This window comes from Sceloporus undulatus, chromosome 1 (genome assembly GCF_019175285.1).
Source record: "Sceloporus undulatus isolate JIND9_A2432 ecotype Alabama chromosome 1, SceUnd_v1.1, whole genome shotgun sequence".
Taxonomy (NCBI): Eukaryota; Metazoa; Chordata; class Lepidosauria; order Squamata; family Phrynosomatidae; genus Sceloporus; species Sceloporus undulatus.
This window is the reverse complement of record NC_056522.1, coordinates 303984125-304001853: the sequence shown is the minus strand read 5'-3', so window position 1 is coordinate 304001853 and position 17729 is coordinate 303984125.

Genomic DNA, 17729 nt, shown 5'->3' with positions numbered 1-17729 from the left:
ACCATCATGCTAAAACCATATAAAATCACATGTGTCACTCACTGTTCAGCACTGAAGAACTCTTGGGGAGACCTGGAACTATAAACAGTGCTGGAAAAAGAGGTGGGTTTATGAAAAAGCAATGAAGAAGGGAGGGAAAGAGGTAGAGGAAAGAAAGGAATTAGAAGGGAGATAAGAGAGAGTGGGTGAGGTAAAGCATGGAGTGGGGAACTTAGGGATTTCTAACTTAGGCAAAGCTGTTATAGGCTAAATTAGTACTGGGGTGAAGAAAATGAACCTACCAGCAAGAAAATAAAATGGGAGGGAGAGAAAGAGCACTTAGGTGAAGGTAAATCCTTTGTACATTTAGCATAACTAGTACATTTAAAGAAACCATTATGCTACTTGTAGTTTTGTTTTTGCTCTCCCTCATGGAATTCATGATGGATTTTTTTTAAAAAAAACCCAGCAGCTGCACCCTGAGTAAATATTTTTATGTATTAAGCTGCCACAGCCTCAACATTCATTTCATTGGCAGTCACCAACATCTCAGATCCATGCAATGAGAATGCTCATTTGATATGCATCTTTTGGCCTCTATGTGCCATACTTTCCCCTAACTTACAGTACATTGACCCACATCTTCCTTTTAAAATTCTTGTTCCCCCATGAAGTCATTTTGGAGCTCTTCTCTGTTTTTTAAAGTTTCAGTCACTCTAGATATCTGAAGGATTGTCATGCTGAAGATGGAGGGATCTTATTTTCTCCTGCTCCAAAGGATAAGCCTCAAACCAAGGGATTCAAAGTGTAAGAAAGGAGATTCTGTCTTAGGAAGAACCTCATGATGACAACAGCTGTTCAACAGAGGAATGGACTCCCTCAGAAGATGGTGGAGTGTCCTTCATCGGAGTTTATTAAACAAGATGACCACCTCTTGGGGATCTTTAATATTTGATTTCTGCACCGACTGTAGATGGCTCTTAGGGTTTCTTCCAACTTTCTGATTCTATGTGTTAAGTGGTTCTCATATTTTCCTACATTATTTCTTGGTGAGTGATCTGTCAAAGGGCACTTTGACATTACATTTTACCTGCAATGGCAACATCCTATGCAATCCTGGGGTTTGTATTTTTGTGAGACATTGGGACGCTCTGGCTGATAGTTTTAAATACTCTTTCATAAATGGCAAAACTCAGGATTTGATAGGATGCTGCCATAGCAGTTAAAGTGAATACTGTCAAAAGGGCATGAAGATCTGTGTTCCATCATGAGAGAAACAGAAGGACATTTATATATTTACAGGCAATCTGTTATTACATTTCTCATTTGCAGTAAGTTAAGTGCATACAACTTTCAGTATTATTGATGAGAATAAATACAAACAAACAAAAGTAATAATTCTGTTATTATTCTATGCCCCACCTAGGCTACTTTTGCATCTCATTAACTGCACACATACCACCCATTCAGAACTAATGGCTTGCAAAATTGAGCATATTAACTATTTATAGAATCAATTGTGAAAAAGTTGAAAAGTAGAAAAAGTGAGAAGAATGTAATATAAATGCAGCATGGGGGAGAGACCCAGTGAAAGACAAATGTGTAAGTCCAGACAACAGAGGTAATGTAAACACCATACTTAGATATTTATGAATTCTACAGGTGTAAATGAAAGTGAATTACTGATGTAACACAATTTGCTCTTCTAGTTTGGTACAACTACTGGCATATAAGTGCTATGCCAAATGGATTTTTAAATGTATATCCCCCCCTTTTTTTAAAAAAATAAATAAAGATAGATACAGAATGAGTCATATGTTACTGAATGCATCAAATTGTCGGTAACGGCAGGTTCAGTAAACTTCATTTCCTACAATTTAATTATGTTGCTGGCTATGATATAGGCTCTTCATAAACAGGAGAACTGCAAGGTTTTTGCATTAGGTTACTAGGTATCAAGTTTTTATACACACAATTAACAAATGGAAACAGCAAGAGGAATAGTGCTGAAAGAAAACAGCTACGAAGAACCTCTGATATCGTGGTCATGGCAGCAGCACAAAGATTACAATAGCTCAGGAACTATGAGGTATCAAGCTTCTTGGCTGGGATACTGTATAGTCTTCTGTCTAGGAAGCTGGAATAAACAGCTTCCAAAAACAGATTATTGCTGCCTGTGACAGTGACTCTCCACCTTTGCCCCCCCAGATGTTTTGGACTTCCCCAAATCCTTGACTGTTGACCATTTTGGGTGGAGCTCCTGGGAGTGGAAGCCGATGATAACATTTGGAGGACCAAAGGCTGAGGATCACTGCCTTATTGTATTTGATTGACATGCACTAACACATAATGTAGCAGTGCCAAGATTAAACTGTGAAGGCACAAGATGCCTCAAATGCCTTGTAGTTACTGTAAACACCTAACACATGGCCCAAATTGGAGGTTATGCATTGCCATAAATATTTGACTGTAAACCAGTCCAATGCATAGGATAGTACATAACCTCCGGCTGTCCCAGTTTGGCAGGGACTGATAAATCAATCTTCTGTTGCCCCACTTTTCAGCTTCTTTTACAATGTCCCATTTTCTTTCTTCTCTTCCCACATTTCTCCTTTGCCTTCAACTTACTTTCCTTAGTGCACACTGAATTCAGCATGCAAAAGTAGTTTGCACTCAACTCAGCAGGGGGAAGAGAAGAGGAGGAGAAGAAACTCCCATGATAGCTTTGTTGTTGTTAACTGCCCTCTAGTCACACCCAACTCATGACATGCCTATGGATGAGACTTCTCCAAGACTACCTGTCGTCCACTGTTCTGCTTACATCCCATAAATTTTTATCCGTGTCCTCCCTAACTGAACATATCCATCTAGTGTGTGGCCTTCCTCTTTTTCTACATCCTTCCAACTTTCCTAGCATTATTGTCCTTTCTAATGAGTTGCGTGCCTTCTCATCATGTGGCCAAATTGTGAGAACTTCGGTTTGATCATCTTTGCTTCCAGGAAGATTTCAGACTCGTCTGTTCTATGAACTATTTCTTTGACTTTTTGGCTATCCATGGTATCTTCAGTACTCTTCTCCAGCACCACATCTCAAGTGAGTTGATTTTCTTCCTATGCGCTGTCTTCACTGTCCAGGTCTTGCATCTGTACATGGTGATAGGGAATAAAATGACTTGGACAATTCTAACTTTATTGATCAGTTGTATATCTTTACTCTCAAGGATCTTTTCTAGTTCTTTCATAGTAGCCCTTCCCATTCCTAGTCTTATTCTGATTTCTGACTACAGTCTCCTACCTGATCGATGTTTGATCCAAGGTACAGGAACTTTTTTATGGTTTTAATTTCCACATTATTTTGAATATATTTAGGTTCCTGAAGGTCATTGTTTTTGTTTTCTTTATGTTCAGAGTTAAGCCAGCCTTTGTGCTTTCTTCTTTGATCTTCTTTAATAATTGTTCCAAGTCTGTGGTGGGGGTTTCTTAAAAGTGAGATACTGATATTTTCAAACTGTTCCAATGAGAAGGAAAAATGGGAGATGTTTAAAGAAACCATGATGGATGTCTAAAGAACTTTCAACTGAGCTAAAATTTAAAGGGACATTTACAAGAAATGGGAAAGGGGGGAAATTAACAAAGACAAGTTCCAACAAATAGCCACCAAGTTTAAGGAAAAAGTCAGAAAAGGTAAAGCACAGAACTAGTTCAGGCTTGCTAAAGAGGTTAAAAATACTTGGAAAGGGCTTTTTGCTTGTATCTATAGCAAAGGGAAGGATAAGGAAATGGTAGGACGACTGTGTGGAGAATATGGTGAAATGCAGAGGAAGAAAAAAAGGCAGAACTACTCAACATCTCTTTGTCTTGTTTTTTTCTGAAAAAGAGAACTACTCAACTTGGGAAAATTGGAGCAAATGAAGTGGGACAAATCCAAACCAGAGGCAGTACAGGAATACCTGGGTACTCTAAATGAATTCAAGTCTTTGTGGCCAGATCAAATTCATCCAACGGTATTAAAAGAACTAGCAGAAGTAATTTTAGAGCAATAGAAAATAATCTTTGAGAAATCCTGGAGAACAGGACATGTCCCAGCAGATTGGAGGAGGGCAAATATTGTGTCAGTCTTCAAAAAGGGGGGGAAAAGGAACCCAAATACTTACTGCCCACTCAGCCTGGCATCTATAATAGGAAAGATGCTAGAACATATCACTAAAGAGACAGTCTGTAAGCACTTAGAAAGGAATGCCATGATTACTAAAATTCAACATGGATTTCTCAAAAGCAAGTCATGCCAGACTAATCTTTCTTTCTTTCTTTCTTTCTTTCTTTTTTGACAGAGTTATTAGATGAAAGGAATGCTGTGAATATAGCATATCTTGTTTTCTGCAAGACCTTTGACAAGATTCCCATGATATTCTTGCAAAATTTGGGCTAGGTGATTTTACTGTGAGATAGATTTGTAACTGGTTGACTGACCAAACCCAAAGATGGTTCCTCTTCATCCTGGACAGAAGTGACTAGCAAGGTGCCACAGGGTTCTATTCTGGGCCCAGCACTAGCCAACATCTTTAATCAATCACTCAGATGATAGAATAGAAAGCATGCTTATCAAATTTGCAGATGGCACTAAGTTAGGAGGGGTGGCTAATACCCCAGAGAACAGGATCAGAATTCAAAATGACCATAACAGATTAGAAAGCAGAGCCAAACTAGCAAAATAAATTTCAGTTACTTGGCCCATAAAAATGAAATGCACAGATATATAATAGGTGACACTGGGGCTTGATGGCAGTACATGCAAAAGGGATCTAGGAATCTTAGTGGGCCATAGGCTGAACATGAGTCAGAAATGCAATGCAGCAGCTAAGAAAGCCAACGCATCAATAGAAATGGAGTATCTAGATCAAGGGACGTAATAGTCTCACTATATTCCCCTTTAGTCAGACTTCATTTGGAATAGTGTGTTCAGTTCTAGGCACCACAATTCAAGGATGATACAGTGGTACCTCGGGATACGAAATACCCAGGTTACGAAATTTTCGGGATACGAAAAAATCCCATAGGGAATTATTGTTCCGGGTTACGAATGTTTTTTCGGGTTACGAAAAAACTTTTGGTGCTTTTTTCGGCTTTTTCGCACGGAATCGCGGCTTTTCCCCATTAGCGCCTATGGCAATTCGGCTTACGAAGGCTTTTCGGGTTACGAAAGCGGCCGCGTTACGAATTAATTTCGTAACCCGAGGCACCACTGTATTGAGAAGCTGAAACATGCCCACAGGCAGGCAATCAAAACGGTAAAAAGTTTGGAAACCGTGTCCTATGAGAAGTTGCTATGTTTATCCTGGGGAAAAGAAGGGTAAGTGTTGACATGATAGCCATGTTTAAATATTTGAAGGGCTGTCATATTGAGGATGGAGCAACTCAGAGCAATGAATTTAAACTACAGGAAAAGAGATTCCACTTAAATATTTGGAGGAACTTCCTGATGGTAACAGCTGTTAGCCAGTGGGATATGTGTTGGAGTCCCCTTCTTTGGAAGTTGTTAAACAGAGGTTGGATGGGCATCCAGTGGGAGTGCTTTGGTTGTGTATTCCTGCATGGCAGGAGGTTGAACTAGATGGCCCACCTGGTCTCTTCCAACATTATGATTCTATGGCCTGTTACAGACTGCCAAAATAAAGCTGCTTTGGGTCTCTTTGAAGGTATACTCTTTAAATGATGCATGGGTCCTAAGAGTCCAGAGGTCGTGCCAAAGCCACACTCCATTCCTAAGCACTGGAGGGCAGCTTTAGCGCAGCTTCTGGATTCTTAGGATGCATGCATCATTTAAATAGCATACCTCCAAAGAGACCCGAAGCAGCTTTATTTTGGCAGTCTGTAACAGGCCTAAGTATCTTACCTTTCCCAGCAGGTTCAGGCCAAATCAAATTGCTATAGCCTTTCCCAGACTGTGTGTTCTTCCTCAATTAATAACTTTTGCTATTTTGACAACACTGTGATGTTGCTTGGTCTTGCATGTCCGAGTTTTCATCTGTGAAATGTTAGAGGGTATGGTAATAAAATCCAAGTCTTCACCTTGTATTCAGATTGTTAGATATTATTGTCACCTAATGGTCCTTGACCTCTCAAATGATATTAGACTTTTCTAGATTACAGTGTCATGGAAGTCAAGTATCTTGGAGTGCATAGTCTTGATTAGTATATGTAATTCACACAGTCTTTAATATACTTAAATTACACTTCTCTCACAAGAAACAGGATTTCAGAAGTGGTGGAAATGTTTCATTTCTCCCCAAACTCTGCTTTGTTGCATAGTTTTGTGTGTAGTTTATGTAGCAGTGATTAGGCGTATGTACAGTGCCTGACTTTAGCAAATGAAACAATTGCTTTAGGTGTATGTGTTGCCTTTCCATAAAAAAACAATGTTCAAAGCAGATAAGAACAATGCAATACAGGTTAAAAACAAAATGTTTACTCTCTCATAACATAAAAATAAACCGAGAAGAACATAATTTACAATGCAACTATTAAAATCTCAGCCAACAGTAAAGCACTTAAATATTTTAATAGCCACCTAGTGTACTGTGGAAGGCCAGTCTAAAGAAAACACCATTGTTGCTGGTGGTAGGAAAGCAGAATCAGAGCCAATCTAGTCTCCTTTGTAATGTAGTTCCATGACCTGGACAGTGCTTGACTAGTCATTAGTCCAATGCTGGTGAGACTGAGAGATGGTCTGGGTAGGCTCATATGGTGCACTATAGTCCTTCAGCTACAGGTAGATCTCAGTTAATGAAGTAGATGTGATCCTAGGCATTGCTTCAGAAAATGTGGTACCAGATACACAAATTACACAGAAAGAATAAGTATAGGTTCCTATACCACAAAAAACTAACCCCCCCCCCCCAAAAAAAAACCCCACAAACAGTTCAACATGTTTCAGGGAAGCTTTATTTTAAAAAATATTAAATAATCATTATTAAAATTAACACTATGGACATGAGAAAGCCTTGCAAAAATAAAGAAAACACTTTTGAATTTCTAGAGACCACTTGAAGACTTCTTTCAAAATATATCCAGGGTTCTTTCTTTCTTTCTTTCTTTCTTTCTTTCACTAGCCTCCACTTTTCTTGGTGGCCAAACTGATAGATCTATGCTTTTTAAACATGCTGAGGGTAGCTAGTGAGGCAGGCTTGTCTGTTTTCCCCTTTCCCCTCTGTTTTGTTGTTCATTCAGGCGCAGTGAAGGATTCTGGAGGTACAGTGGTACCCCGGGTTACGAATTTAATTCGTTCCGCCGCCGCGTTCGTAACCCGAAATCCTTCGTAAGCCGAAAAAGCCATAGGCGCTAATAGCGAAAGCCGCGATTTCGTGCGAAAAAGCGCCGAAAAGCACCAAAATTTTTTTCGTAACCCGAAATAACCTTCGTAACCCAGAACAGTTTTTTTCTATGGATTTTTTTCGTAACCTGGAAATTTCGTAAGGCGGCGCATTCGTATCCCGGGGTACCACTGTAGTTGCTATTTACCTTGCCTATTGTAAGTGGGCACACAAAGGTTTCTTTCCCAGATCAAGTATTGTGTATTGCATTGTTTACTGTAGACATACTGCTGCAACTTGACACTGGAAGTCTGTTTCTTCATCCCTCCTTTGCCATCCTCCCTGTTTTTATGCTACTAAAAACTTCCAACTAAACAGAGACTAGGGCCCTTATCACACGTGAGACTGGAACTCAAACTGAGAGCCCATTCGAACTGAAGGGGAAGCAGAGTCCCTTCGAATCCAAGGCAGTTCACATGATGAATTATCACATGTGAAGAATGAAATTGTGGTGATTCCTGCTTCAAGGCAGAGTGAGTGCACATTAAATTATCACACTGGTACATACCATGCGGATTCAACAATTTGAATTGGGACCATTGCGCATGTTCAGTGGGGGTCTGAACGCATCATGAACCTTTGCACTTCCGAGTGAAGAAGGGGGCCACTTCCTGGTTCCAGTTTCGCGTGAATGCTAGCCTTACATGAATGATGGCTTCACGTTTCTTCTTCCCTTCTACAGTATTTTATTCTATTTTTTACTGGATTTACTCTAGAATGTGTCCTGGGTCCTCTCTGTCAGATTTCCCTGCATCCACCCCAACTGCTTCCTAATGTATCCCATTTCCCTTATTCTCCATGCTCCCTAAAGTACCACCTCCCTGAATCCAATCCACTCTCCTTTCCTTTGTAATGGTTGCCTTCTCTTAGGTTGCATCTGCACTGGGGAGATAATCCAGTTTGACTCCAGTTTAACTGTCCTGGCTGAGTGTTATGGAATTCTGGGAATTGTAGTGTAGTGAGACATTGAACCTTCTCAGCCAGAGAGCTCTGGTGCCGCAGCCAACTAATAACTTATTATTATTGTTGTTGTTGTTGTTTTAAAAACATATTATTATTATTATTATTTTAAAAACAAATTTTATTATAATTATTATAATTATTCTCCATGCTCCCTAAAGTACTACATCCCTGAATCCAATCCACCCTCCTTCCCTTTGTAACAGCTGCCTTCTCATAGGTTGCATCCGCACTGGGGAAATAATCCGGTTTGACTCCACTTTAACTGTCCTGGCTCAATGGTATGGAATTCTGGGAGTTGGAGTTTGTTGTGGGGTCCTTGGCTCAAGGCTATGGAATTCTGGGAATTGGGTTTGTTGCTCCCCCCAGCTTCTGATTGCCCCCTCCGTTGCTCCCATCTCTCCCCCCACCCTCCTGTTTCATTCCCTCCATCCCTGTCTGTCATCTACATCTACATCTACCCTTCCGAGCACCGGAAGCAAATGGGGCAAACACTGCAGCGCAGCATCATGGGAAATGTGGGACCTTGGAGGTTTGGTGTGTGTGTACCGGGATGGAAGCAAAGTTGTATTCCACACCAGACCAATTCGGAGTGAAATCGAAGTGAGCTTAGAAGCAATTTTTGTGAATTCACTTGTTACCGAATTCACCAAAATGAGGAGTCACTTTGGATTCACTGTGGATATGCCTTGGAATGACCCCCATAGAAAGCAATCACGTGTGATAATACATCACGTTATCACGTGAATTCGTATCATTGGACCCACAGTGGCTTCGGATCAGAGCTGCAGAAAGCTGCAAAAACCTCCGTGTGATAAACACCATTGTTAACCAAGGCATGCTTATATGATGGATCTTAGATATATGAGGCTTTTTAGGCATAATTGGTATTCATTGTTGATTAATGTCTTTCTTCATAAGTGATGACTTATGGTGGCTCACATTATGTTTTTGGCTACAATCCTAATCAACAGTTTGGCTGCTTCATTTTGGACTAGTTTAAATTTCAAGACTGCACTAAGCAGGGATGGTTGCAGAAATCTAAATGGGATATACCTAAAGGATAGGTCAGCATGCCCAGATCTCCCAGCTGTGCAAATATGCTCATACCTACTGCTGAAACCTGGCATTCAGACTGAGGGCAAAAACCACAAGTGAAACTAAATTGTCAATCTGTTTTTTGTTGCTGTTTGGGGCAGGAAAAAAATATATTGATTCCCTCTTTCCTGATCTGCCTTTCAGCTATTTGGGAATATCTCTGTCTTGTCTGGATAAAGCTTCAATTTCTTTGCCCTTGTCTGGTCCATTAGTGGCATCAGCCATGACACAGGGTTAGAACTAGAGCAGCTTTTTTAGATTTAAAGAAGATTGAGAGAGAGAGAGATTGAGAGAGAGAGAGAGAGAGAGAGATCTGTATGTCACCACCTTATTGATGGTATTGCAACCCAGAGCTCTGGGCAACCTCTCCCAGTGGTTTACTGTAGGGAGGAAGAAGCTGTAGTCTGGAAGGGCTACCTCAACCAGTGCCCATGGCACTGAATCACAAGGCAGAATTTGGAAATTTGTTACCATAGTTGCAACCTCTGTACTGCAGTTTCATAGGAGGGAGTGGCAACAAATAAGTACAATGGGGATTCTCTCTTCTGACACAAATATTAACTGTTCCCTCCTGGAATAAGCTTTCCACATTTCTACGTCTCATTTGGCTGATATACTGGGAATGATGTAAATCTTCATTACTGGTGTCTCTATAAAATGCTCTGAAATCTGGTGAAGGATGCCATTGACAAAGCATCATAACACCTGTTTCTGCTGCTAGAGAAAAGAGCTGACGAAACTAGCTGGAAAGCCTTTCTCCTCCCTTTTGTTTAGTTAAGTAGAGGAGACTACTTATTTAACATACCAGTTTCAGAAAGAAAATCCCTTTCCCTACTTTTTAAATTATTCAGCAGTAATTACCATATGCCAAAAATAATACATGGGTGGAGACAGAATTTTCTCACACCCCTATCAGTGCTGTATACCCATAGGATTTTCTGAAATATCTAACTATAAAGTACCTAGCAGGATCAAATCAATGTATTTGTGGTGTCACAGAAGGAACACGAAACACACGGCAGAGCAGGCATTGTGAAGAGACTGGCTTTCATGGGTAAGAGAGAGTTAATCCCTGTGGGGTTTTCATGTACGTCAGAGCAGGTTGCTGTCTGTGCAGCGCTCAGCTTGGATTGAGAGTTTTTGTTCCTTATTTTTCATGGCTTCTTTGCATTTGCTAGTTCCTTTTTTAAAAATAGGAATCATATAATAAAATATGACAACAAAGGTTACATTTACCTTTTTTGTTCAATGAGCTGATAGTCTGTAGGTACTAGGAAGATAAACTACTTTTGGTCTTTCAGTGCCTATGCATCACAGTGTTTTAAAAAATCACAGTTTTCAAATGACCACACCTTTTTTTTGGCTTTACATTTTTAATTAAAAGGAGGGAAATAAAGTTTTTTTCATTTAAAGAAAGAACAAATGTATGCCACGTCAACTCAGAGCCTTGAGTGACGAAATCATGACACCTATAATTTTCAAAGAGATTTCAAAGGGCAAAGATACATATATCAAAAATAGCATCAAAGAACAGGGGAGAAACTTTATTACCATTGACAGTGGTTGCGTCATTTCTTTTCTGGCAAATGATAAAGGGTGATTACTAACGGATCAGATGTTGTATAGATTGAGGGCCACTTGTCATGGTACATTTTAAGGCATACGCCTAAGAATGTCATGTTCATGACTGACCATATAAAAGTGTGTGTGTGACCAACGTATGTCATGTTTTCAACTGACAAGGATAAACACGACATGAAAGTGACTGCAATTCCACACCTTTTGTGGAAAATACACATACTGGAGAGCCAGGAAAAGTTAATTTTCTGGATTACACTACATAGAATCCCTCTGTCAGGAGGGCCACTGATGAACTTTTCCAATAGTGTATGGAATGTAGGATGGGAGTCCATATTTTTCCACTGCATCATTAACAGAAAAGCTGTTTTTAGTGAGTAGTGTAGCCTTGCCTCCCTTAACATCTAGCTTCCTTGGTACTACACAAAAAAATGGAAGGAATGTAAACAAGAATCATCACCACAAAAAAGGCTTTTGAACTTGCTGTGGTTATATATAGGCTAAGAATAGTTAGAAGGCATGAAGGATAGGCGTAGGGTTGAAGATAGGGTTAAAATAGGGATGAAAACTGATGGAGGAAGATGAAGGGTGAAGACCAGTAGGAAAAACGTGAATCTGGATGGATGAAATATTTTCACTCCAGGAGAGTTGACTGAAGACTAGAGTAGACAGACAATTCATTTCTGATTAGATCATCTTAGTTAATGTTTTTCCCACCATGTAACAATCCGATTCAGTGGGTGGCTAGGGGATCTTTTCAGCCGCAGCCTACTTGAACCCCTTGAAAGACTCCTGCTTTTAAACATTTTATTATATTAAAAAAATCTGTCTCAAACTTGTTTGTATTAATCTTTCTCATTCCAAATCCATGGATATAAGGAGATTCTTAATTTTTACTGGACTATTGTCTTCATCAGATCGATCTAATGTCAATGTTCTCTTTCCAGACAGGGCTGGATGAGTTCTTTTAGAATGGTGCCCTCTTGTGACAAAGAAGCAGTCATTTCCTCTGTGCAGGTTCAAAAATAAGTGCTTTAACAGATTATTTTTAAACCATTGCACTTATTTCTTAGTGTTATTGTATTACTGTATTTTGAAGGATAGCCAGCATGGTGTAGTGGTTTGAGCATGGGATGACGACTCTGGAGATCAGGGTTTCATTCCCCACTTATCCATGAAGACCTTCTGGGTAACCTTGGGTGGGTCACACACTTTCAGTCCCAGAAACTTGATGATAGGTTTGCCTCAGAGTTGTAGAAATGAATTGAAGGCACACGACAACGAGTTCTGTATACCAAATGGCAAATGGCTACAATGTAAGATCCAAACTAACTATTCCTCCCTCCATCCATATCAAAACAGAAAGGATTATGGAATGGTGAGGAATTGATGGGGACCAAGAGAGAATAAGCATGCTAATGGTCGCTTTTTTGTTGGATGACCACTACAAGGCCTAAATCCAATTGCTAGAATTCACCCTAGACAACAAGAAAATTGAAATAGAAAAATAATTCCCATACCTTGGTTCAAATAGTGATCAGAATGGAGACTGCACTCAAGCAACAGGAAGACTAGGATTGGGAATGGAAACTATGAAAGAACTAAATAAGATCCTAAAGTGTAAAGAAATACAACTGAACACTAAAGTTAGAATTGTCCAAGCCATTATACTCCTTACCACCATGTAGAGTTGCAAGAGCTGGACAGTGAAGAAATTAGGTAAGAAGAAAATAATCTCTTTTAAGGTGTGGTGCTGGGGATACCATGGACAAACAAGTGGGTCCTTGAGCAGATAAAGCCCAGATGAGCAAATTGAAGCTGTCATATTTTGGCCACATCATGATAAGGCATGACTCATTAGAAAAGACAATAATGCTAGGAAAGATGGAGGGCAGTAGAAAGATGGGGAGACTATCTACCAGATGGATAGATTCAATTAGGAAGATCACGGGCATGAAAGTACAAGACTTAAGCAAAGCAGTGGAGGATGGGGGGCTTGGAGATGTCTCATCCACAGGGTCGCCATGAGTTGGGAACAACTTGAAAACAACTCAGCAGATGGGAGGAGTGTGTGGATTTCTGCCCTTTCCAGGAGGCTGAGGCAAAAGCAAACTGCTGCAGGCTCTTCTATTTTATGTGTTCTTCCTCATTAATAATTTTTATCATATTGACCACACTTGGATATTTCTTGGCCAAATGGGGCCTAGTTTTTATCCCTGAAATGTTGGAAGGTATGCAGTTGATGGGAAATCTGAGAAAGATTCAGTTGTGCTCATGTCCTGTTTGTGGGCATTTTCATGACAACTATAGAAACTGGATGCTGGACCAGATAGGCCTTTGGGATGAACCTACAGAGCCTTTTTAATGTTTTTATGTTCTTAATACAAATATACATTGTAGTCCTTCCTCATTACAAAGCAGGGAACAAATCTCTTAATTCATAACATGTGACCACTGCTGCTGATACATATCACAAATACACATACAAAGTTTGCCCAGAAATTTGATCTGGGAATCTTTTTTCAGATGTGCTACTGGCTTATCTTGCCTTTCTGTTATCTGATTTTGTGCCTTTTTTATTTCCTTCTTCTAATTATACTTGAAAAATGGAGCCAAGAGTATCCCCAAACTGTGCACCCATCTCTTCAGGCAGAGTGTGTCGTATCACCACCTAGAACTGGTAGTATCCAACCTATCCAGAGAGGAACACCTATTCAGTTTCTCTGCCCTACCTTTATGAACCTATTCAGTGGTTTCTTCCTGTACTGATATTGATCCCTGGTGAGAAACAAACAATTGTAGCCAATGGGTATAGATATGGCGTTGGTCCCTTGAACATTGGAAAAAATAATAATTGCCAGACCCCCACTTCAGATGACTGAGAAGCACTGTTGTAGATGATAAACAGCGTGGGGGGATTAGATCACATTCTAAGGAATCCCACACTGGGGGGCTCCACAGAGCCAAACAATCTCCCACAAGCACTTCTCTTTGAATCTGACCCTTCAGGTAGTAGAATCTGTGCAAATCAGTGAGTATACTCTACCAGCTTGGAGATGTATTTCAGAATAATAGAATCAGAGCTGGAAGGAGCATCATGGGCCATTGAGATTATCCCCCTGCTGAGTGCAGGATCTCCAGCTAAAGCAGGTACTGTAGTTGTCTAGCTCTTTTTGAAGAAGTCCAAAGAAGGAGACTCCCACCATTTCTCTAAGTAATCGGTTCCCTTGTTGAATTTCCCTTACTGTCAAGACGTTTCTTCTAATGTTCAATTGAAATCTACTCTCCTGTAACTCCAAACCATTAGATCTGATCCTACCCTCTGCAGCAGGAGAAAACAGGTCTGGCCCTTCTTCTCTATGACAGCTCTTGAGGCACTTAAGAGTGCAGTCATGCTACACCTCAATCTTCTTTACACCAAGCTCAAAAAGTCCAGCTCCTTCAGCCTCTCCTTGTTTTGTTGTCCATACCTCATACTATCCTTGTTGTCCTTCTCTGAACCTGCTCCAACTTGTCTATAGACTTCTTTAGATCAGGTCTGAGCAGTGTGTAATGTAATGAGACTATTATTTTGCTCGACTTGGAAATTATGCTTCTATTAATGCATGCTAAAATAGCTTTATTTTCTTTGTTGCAGCTTGCAATCAGCAATAATTCCAATGCTCTTTTCCCATGTAGTACTGCTGAACTGTGTCCTACTTGTGCATCCCCCACTTGTGCATTTGCATGGATGTTGAGATGGAGCCAGCAGAGGAAGAAGTTGTAATTTACACCTAATCTGGACGGACAATATGAAATTTTACATAGCAGCCGCATGAAACAGCTTTCATATGGTAGCAGCTCCAAGTAAAAAACGTTATTACCGTCATAGAAAAAAACTAGAAAAATGTTGCTGTTTCTCCCATACTGGAATCATTCTTTTAAGATTTGGAAAGACCAAGAGCTGAAAGTTCATTTGAGCATCTTTTGCACATTAATTCCCAATTAGAATGCATTGGCTGTCATTGTTCATGTGGCCCCTTCATGAATGAGACCTAGGACAATTGTCTCTGTTGCTCTCTCTTTAAAAAAATGGAATCACCCAAAACAGCTTCTGCAGAACAGCTGTTTCACAAATCAGCTATAACTGATAACCAAGCTGATTATTTAGAAAGTCCCCAGGCATCTACTATTATTTCCTTGTAGACATCGGAGAAGTTACTTTTTTGGACAACTCCAGAATCTCCTAGCCAGCTTGCTCCCTTCCCAAATTTTTCCAGGCTCTGCTTTCTGGACAACCTTGAGTAGTGGAAAAAAACTTTCAGTACTCTTATGGTGACCCATTTGGTAAGCTGCTTGAAATGCTATGGTGTTAAGCAGCAATTGTGCAGAAGCAGGTGCAGAGGACTTCACATATTGAGAGTAAAGTATCAAGCCTTTTAAGTCTTTTCTGTGGCAATTTTTCAGTTTTCATAGTGGGGAATATCGTTATACTGACAAACTGGAAAGATGGGCTACAGAATTAAGTCATGGAATTCTACTCACCTAATGCCAAGATACTGAAGAAATCCAGATCTTGTACAATGCTGTAGTTTGGTGAGGCACTAGAGCTCTTTGCCAGATAACTTTAATGCTTCATGAAACTACAAATTCCAGGATTCCACAGGATGAAGCCATGACCATTAAATTGCTATAATTGTGTAGTGTAAATGAGTATAAACGAGACCTTTGCTAGCTCAAGAATATGGAAAAGATCCATGAGTGAATGAGTAAGAGGAAGATGCAAGTTAGATGAACCCTTCTTAAAACATTTAATCATGCGGTAGGGAGTACAGCAAACTTTCAGTTTTAAGCAGTGATTCAAGATTTCCACAGCTCCTCTGGGATCCAGAGGTGGTGGCGGGGGATAGGAAAAGATGGGTATTGTGCACATACTAATGATATTGCAGTCTCTCTTCCCCAGAATGTCAAATGCCCAACCTCCAAATAATCTCTCCTAGCACATTGAAACAGGGCCTACTGTTGAGTAAATGGCGAATTAAAAATGAAATTACTGCCCAAGAAAACCTTGTGGGAGAAGTCCCTCATGACCTTGCATGACCACAACATCTTAAGAATCTGATTACTTTTACAGTTACAGCCTGAGACAAAATTTAACTTGTTTAGTTATTGATCTTTCTTAATTTATAATCATTTGGGCAATATACACAAGGTTCAGATGTAAGGAAGACTTGGGTATTTCTGTCTACAATGGAATACTGTTTGCCTTGTATTGTAAACATTTAAAGGATAACTTGATCCACTTCATTTTAGCTCCAGTCCTCTTAAGCAACTTGTGGGTTTCAACTGAGGGAACAGAACTGAGTCACTACTACAACGTCTTTTCTTCTTTAAACAGTGGCAGACTCAGCTCCTTTGTACATGTTATGCCGATTCTGGAGCTGTTCTTTTAGTGATGTGGTTATAACATAATTTGGTGAACACTTAATGTGCATGCGCGAGATAGCCAAATATCAGCCACACTACTGTGTAGCTGTTTGGGCAATCTAGAAGAATAGATGGTCATAAGTCATTTCTGCTTCTCACTTTTATCTACACCAAGCCTAACAAGTTAGAATATGGGAAGACAAAGCCATTGCATGGTCAAGAATTTTAAGATTGATACGTTTCATCTCTGTTACATGGAGGGGACTGTGTAACACACAGTAGGGCAACTGCACCAGAAGTGGCTGTAAGACCACTTCTGTTTAGAGAGAGAAAAAAGGTTTTTTTAAAAAAATGTTAACTAGTGCAGGCCTTGCTCTCCCACAACTTATTAAAAAACAAAAACAAATTGCTGCTCCTAGAGCGAGATAACTCACTCCCCCCACTTCCCTTTCGGCTACAAAAACACTGGTTTGGGAAACTTGGAGGGGTTGAGGGCAGCAAAAACAGTTGGAGAGAGCCTGCATGTCTACACCACTCCTGGTGTAGAACATCAGCTGTAAAAAGGGAAGAAAAAGTTCAATTGGAAATCTGCAATTACTCTTCATGTGGGACATAATGAAAAGAGGTATCTATTGAGTCATTTATTACGTTTGATAATGGGAGTTCTGAAAAAATGATCTTATTTTCCTGGAAAAACGAGTACACATCAGTATGAGTACGAGTACATTCCTGAATGGTATACTCATATTCTAACCTTTTCTTGAAGGCAAGCATGTCTTCTTATCAATAAATGTCCGCCTTCTTTATATACTATAGCTGATTCTTAACTTTAAGAGCAAATTGCACTGGAGACCAGTGGTTCCTCGTATTTGAAATATGGGCATGTTCACCTCAATTTTTGATGTTCATGAGTAACATGGATTATATTTCATGCAACTGCTGATTTTTATCTATTGCATTCTATAAGCCATATACTCAGATGTCCTATAGACTGATATTAATCTACACCTGAGTTACCATAGATAAGGGCTGATGACAGCCTAAATCTGAAGACTGTCACAGTTCTTAAGTCAATTGTTGTCAATTTATGTAAATCAGACGCCAATCTTCCTTATCCATGCAAATAGCCCAACGATCTATTAGGAGATCTTGATCTGTCTTCACCTCACATCCATCATACAGCAGCTTGATAATTCAAAATAGACTATTTTAGAAGAGTAAGTAAAAACTCAGGTAACAAGGCAAGGAAAGCATAAATGTCTTTCACAAATTATGTCCCTGATCCAAACAGCCAGGGACAGAGCTTCTCTGATGGCATCTCCACTTTACAATATATCG